The sequence below is a fragment of the Dipodomys spectabilis genome, unplaced genomic scaffold (genome assembly GCF_019054845.1).
Source record: "Dipodomys spectabilis isolate Male_0828 unplaced genomic scaffold, ASM1905484v1 ptg000454l, whole genome shotgun sequence".
NCBI classification, from domain to species: domain Eukaryota; kingdom Metazoa; phylum Chordata; class Mammalia; order Rodentia; family Heteromyidae; genus Dipodomys; species Dipodomys spectabilis.
In genome coordinates, this window is record NW_024871131.1 from 1,348,677 (window position 1) to 1,354,404 (window position 5,728).

General features: G+C 37.5%; 1 non-coding gene across 1 annotated transcript; it reads right to left on the reverse strand.

The window, feature by feature from the left end:
* Window positions 1-5,115: 5,115 nt before the first annotated feature.
* Window positions 5,116-5,222, reverse strand: LOC122098039. The gene has a single exon (XR_006145650.1). It is a non-coding gene; the product is annotated as a U6 spliceosomal RNA (small nuclear RNA).
* Between the last annotated feature and the right edge of the window lie 506 nt (window positions 5,223-5,728).

The window sequence follows — 5,728 nt, forward strand, 5'->3', positions numbered from 1 at the left end:
GAGGCCTTTCAGCAAACAGTAGCTTTTCCCTGAGGAGACTTTGTGAGAGACTCACAGAGCCCAGCCTCGAGCCACTCTCAGGGTTTATGTTTACTGAATTTCAATGGATTGTCCATGCTGCTAAAGAGAGGGGCAGCCTCTGGCTCTGATTACCCAGTGAAGAAACCCACTCCTGGGGCTGGCGGCCCGAGCTGGGTGACTTTTCCCTGGATGGAGCTGAGTTTGCTATGTCACTTTAGGATCTTGTGACCTGCTAAATGACTCTAGTTTTCTTCCAAGGCCTGTGTTTGAGCTAGCAGGTCAGCCAAGCTTTGTCAGTATCAAACATGGAGATCTCCTCTAATGGCGGGGAGGGGTGGCCTTCCCTTCTCTGCTCCCTGAGAAGGAGTGAGGACGTTAGGCTTCTACTCACACTGCATTTTGGTTCCTGGGTCATCTCTGGTCTGTGAACTGCAGGATGAAGATGTCTGCTCCTTGTCGGTTCTTGTTGGTGTTCAGTAGAATACACTCGCGTGCCATGTCTGGCTCCTTTGTCCTGGACTCTCTGTGTTGCAGGTATGGCGACTATTGCCACCTCCACCACCACTGTAGCCCGCAGTGGCGGCTGCTAGCAAGTGCTCAGATCTGTCTCCTTGCCTGGATTTTCCCTCTCTGGCCTAACTCTCTGAACTGTGATGGTACACTTGGTGTGATTCTCTGGCTTAAATCTGTTCGCTGGAACTCTAAAACTCCTTTCTCTCTCTGGCCTGACTCTCTGTCCTGTGATGGCACACTTGGTGTGATTCTCTGGCTTAGGAATGTTCACTGGAACTCTAAAACTGCTTTCTATGCGAGAGCTTGTTTAGATTCCAGCTTCTCCTCCGCCATCTTCCCAGAAAGAAAGGTTGGACAAATGGGATTGTATGAAGTTGGAGAACTTCTGCATGGCAAAGGACATAGCTAGCAAGATCAACAGAAAGCGTACAGATTGGGAGAAGATCTTCACTAGCCATACAACAGACAAGGGTCTCATATCTAAAATATACTTGGAACTCAAAAAATTAAATCCCCCAACAACAAATCCTCAAACAAACAACTGCCCAATAAATAAGTGGGCTAAAGACTTGAAGAGAAACTTCTCTGAAGAAGAATGAAGGATGGCCAATTGACACAGGAAGAAAAATGCTCAATCTCCCTAGCCATAAAAGAAATGCAAATCAAAACAACATTGAGATACCACCTCATCCCAGTTAGAATGGCTATAATCAAGAACTCTAACAACAACAGATGTAGGAGGGGATGTGGACAGAAGGGAACCTTACTGCATTGTTGGTGGGAATGTAAACTTGTTCAACTACTTTGGAAAGCAGTATGAAGGTTCGTGAAAAGACTTCACATAGACCTACCCTATGACCCAGCAATCCCACTTTTGAGCATTTACCCAAATGTTTAAAAACAAGACCACACTAAAGCGACCAGCACAACTATGTTTATTGCAGCATTATTTACCATAGCTAAGATATGGAACCAACCCAGATGCCCCTCAGTAGATGAATGGATCAAGAAAATGTGGTATATATACACAATGGAATTCTATGCCTCCATCAGATAAAACGACATTGCCCCATTTGTTAGGAAATGGAAAAACTTGGAAAAAATTATATTAAGTGAAGTAAGCCAGGCCCAATGAAACATAGGTCCCATGGTTTCCCTTATTTGCAATATCTAGTATATGTATGAGTCAAGCGGAAAAGGTCAGATAATGTGATGTTAGGAAAATGAACCCTTAGATAGGTATTTTAATGTTTTTTTATTTCATGCATTTGTTTCTAATGCATTTATAAGATTATCTCTTTGTTGCTTTGTATGTCCCTCCCCCACAGTATAACCCCTGCTTTCACTATATTTTATGTCAGTATAATTTGTGGAGGAGATGGGGAAAAACAAGTCGTTTAAGGATACAGGTGGACCTGTTGCAACAATGAGAAGTACAAGTTGTCATGTAGAAAACGAGCTTTACAACGTTGGTGTGGGGGGGAGGGGGGAGGATTGGGTGGGGGGGTAGGGGGGAGATTGGGAAGGGATGTGAAGGGTAAACAAAGGAGGAGGCTGCAATGCTTGATAAGAAATGTACGAATTATCCTGCCCATGTAATTTTAACCCCTCTGTACAGTATGTTCACAAAAAAAAATTAAATTAAAAAAAAATAAAATAAAACTCCTTTCTCTGCGAGAGCTTGTTTAGCCTCCAGCTTCTCCTCCGCCATCTTCCCGGAACTCCTTATCATAGTAATTTTGAATTACATTTCCCTATTGATTTCAGTTCACAAACCATTAAGCCAGCATAGAAGTTGTATTAAACACAACTTTGTTAGCCCACTGGAGATTTTCAGGGCTTTATGGAAAAGATGTCTATTCAGAACTTTTGTTCAATTTTAATCAAGTTTCTTGTTAATCTCATCTTTAATCTCTCTATATAAAATCAGTAATTAATTCAAGGTAGTAGATAGAAAAATATTAAGCCACTCCTAACATTTTTCAATTTTCAATAAAATGATATTGCTTAAATCATTTTCTGTTAATGCTTGAGACCTTATAATTCAATTTAGATAGACCTTTAACAAGGCTATGTGCATTTTATTTATTTTACGTTAATTGTTCTTTCCAAAGTCTATGTGTCTAATTTCCCTTGCTCTCTTTCAGTCTCAAGTAGTTCAGATTTCAAACTGAAGAGTAAATGGAAGGAAGCAAACAAAAAAAATACAGTTCCTCTCATCTGATGATGCCTCTACAAGAAGGAAGAAAGAGTTCCTACTTCTAAGGACCTATGCTAGGATATCCAAAAGAGAATTCATTCTTCTAGGTCTTCCTTAAAATGTAAACAACAACATATCGCGAAGGTACTTTTATGTTTTATCAGTTTTTCACATTTTCATATGGACTTCACCTCAGTCTACAACATTCATTCATTATTCTTTCCCTGATACTTTTACACTACCAAGACGTAAGATATAAGATAACCAGTTTGATTTACAGAATAAGAAGTTATCACCCTGGTTTCCTTGGAAGCAGAACATGGTCAATAGATAACATTACTTCTGGTTTCTCACTACATGTAATGGTTTTTGTAATGCTTATTGCATTCTATTTAGTATTTAAAAAAAACTGCTGGCTAAACTCAAAGCTCCTTCACAGAAGTTTAAGTTAAGTACTTCACAAGTTTTATTTCCCTTAATTCTTAAGATAATATTTGTTATAATGCTAATGTTATTACCATTTTAGTTTTGGGAAAAATTGTAATTAAATGCCTTAAGTAGATGACCCAAAGACATACAGTGAGAAAGGAAATGAGGCAAAGTTTCCAAAAGCCTTTTAGCAGTACACAAAAGGTAGGTAAAATCTCTCCATTCTCTTACATTCTCAATTCAATATTCATATTGTCCAAGAAATAATAGCATAGCAATTAATGTCCATAGTGATTGTTTTCTGTTACATTTTGTCTTCAACACAGACTGTGTTGGTAAGATTGGGTTATCATGTAGAGAGTTGAGCTTATAAATTGAGGAAACTTCCAGTTTCCTTTTTAAAAAGTACTAAAACTTTTAAATATTATCATTAACTGACTTTTAAGAATAAAAAACCTAAAAAATTCATATACAATCACCCAAAATGCTTTCAAAGTAGGAGATGATAAAACAGGACCCTGTGAAGTAAATTTTCTTCTACTTTTGAAATTATTCTGAAAACCTTGTGCTGGATGGTCGCACCTGTAATCCTAACTCCTCCGGACATCTACTCAGGAGCCCGAGATCTGTGGATAACAGTTGGAACCCAATCAGGGCAAAATAAATTCATGAGATAATTTTTCAAAAATTTATTGAACTAGCATAGGGCCAAGACTGAAGATGTAGCTTATATAGTAGCTCACCAATCTAGAGAGAAAAGGCCTAGCAAGACCTTGAAGCCGCGATTTCAAATTCTGAGCATGCCAACAGAAATGCAATTTCCTGTACACGCATGCTACTTGCGCGCGCGTGCACACACACACACATACACACATACATCCATTCTAAATATCTTCATATCAGTGTTTTGCATTAATTTCTTTGTTAACAATATTATATAAGCAAAATAAAGGAAATAAACTCCTCCCTCTTAGAAAAGTTTTATACTTTTTATTGTAAAAATACTGTACACAGGTGCCATATTTACATGAGCAAGGTAATGAGAACAATTCCTAACAAGCATTGTTACCTCCTCCTTTATTTTTCCCCTACCATTCCTTCCCTCGCACCTCCACAAGTGCACTCCCCTCCCTCCTTCCCCTGCCTAAATTGTAACGTTCATTTTTCAGCATAGTGTCTTGTGCATCTCATTGTTACAATGGGTCAACCTGTATCCCTATTTAGGAATTTTGTTTTTTTCCTTCCTCTCCCCAAATTAGAAGAGCATATATACAAGATATAGGCGCATCAACTTCAAATACAGTGAAAACAGTTGTTATAGCATGGGGAGGAACCTATAAAAAGACATAAAAAATCACATTGCACATTATAAGTACATTAGAAACAATAGCAAAAAAGAGAAAAATTCTTGTATCCCTATCTTGGATTTCATTTCCCGGAACATCATGTTATCTGGTCATATGGACATACCTTTTGACCTTTTCTGCTTATACTATACATATATTAGTTATTGAAAATTAAGGAAACCATGGGACCTGTGTTCTTTTGGATTTGGCTTACTTCACTTAATATTTTTTTCATATCTTTCCAATTTCTAACAAATTGGATGATGCCATTCTTTCTGATGGAGGCATAGAATTCCGTTGTTTATATAAAACACATCCTCTTGATCCATTCTTCTGCTGAGGAGCATCGGGGTTGGTTCCATATCTTAGTTATCTTAAATAATGCTGCAATAAATGTAGATGTGCTGGTAGTTTTAGTATGGTCTTGTTTGTGATCATTTGGGTAAATGCCCCAAAGTGGGATTTCTTGATCATAGGGGAGATCTATGTGGAGTCATTTGAGGAACCTCCATACTAATTTCCAAAATGGTTGAAAAAGTTTGCACTCCCACCAAGAATGCAGTAAGGTTCCCTTCTGTCCACATCCCCTCCAGCATCTATTGTTGTAAAACTATGGAATGCTTCAGGAATTTGCCTGTCATCCTTGCGCAGGGGCCATGCTAATCTTCTCAGTATCATTACAATGTTAGTTTTTGTGATGCTGAATTGAGCACAGAATATTTTTTATATATAAAGTGTAATTGATTTTCTTAAACTAGGCAATTCAACAAAAAGTAAGTTTAGAAGAATTGTGAAATTTTAGAACCATGTACTTCTTACATAAGCACACATTTAAGAATAATGTCAAGATGGACATGTCAAAAACAAAATAATTCCAGATATTTGGGGTTCAAGAGATGTGTAGGGGAAATAATTCAATTGTTCTATACAAGGCACATGTCATAATGAACACAGCAGCAAGGGTTAAGGGTTGTTAAAAATTTTAGTGTTTTATATCTATTTAATTTTAGGATTATATGCCAAAATTAGGACTGTTTGGCAGGTATAAAATTTTCTATAATGTACTTAAGATTTATGTTAGCAGACATATAGTACTAAGTATGTACATTTCAGAATTTATAGAAACTTTGTTAATGAGAAGTTGCAAAGTCTTTGTGTGAAGAAGCAGAATGAAGGATTAAGACTTGCTTACTACACAGTTCTTGTTAAAATTTAGGGA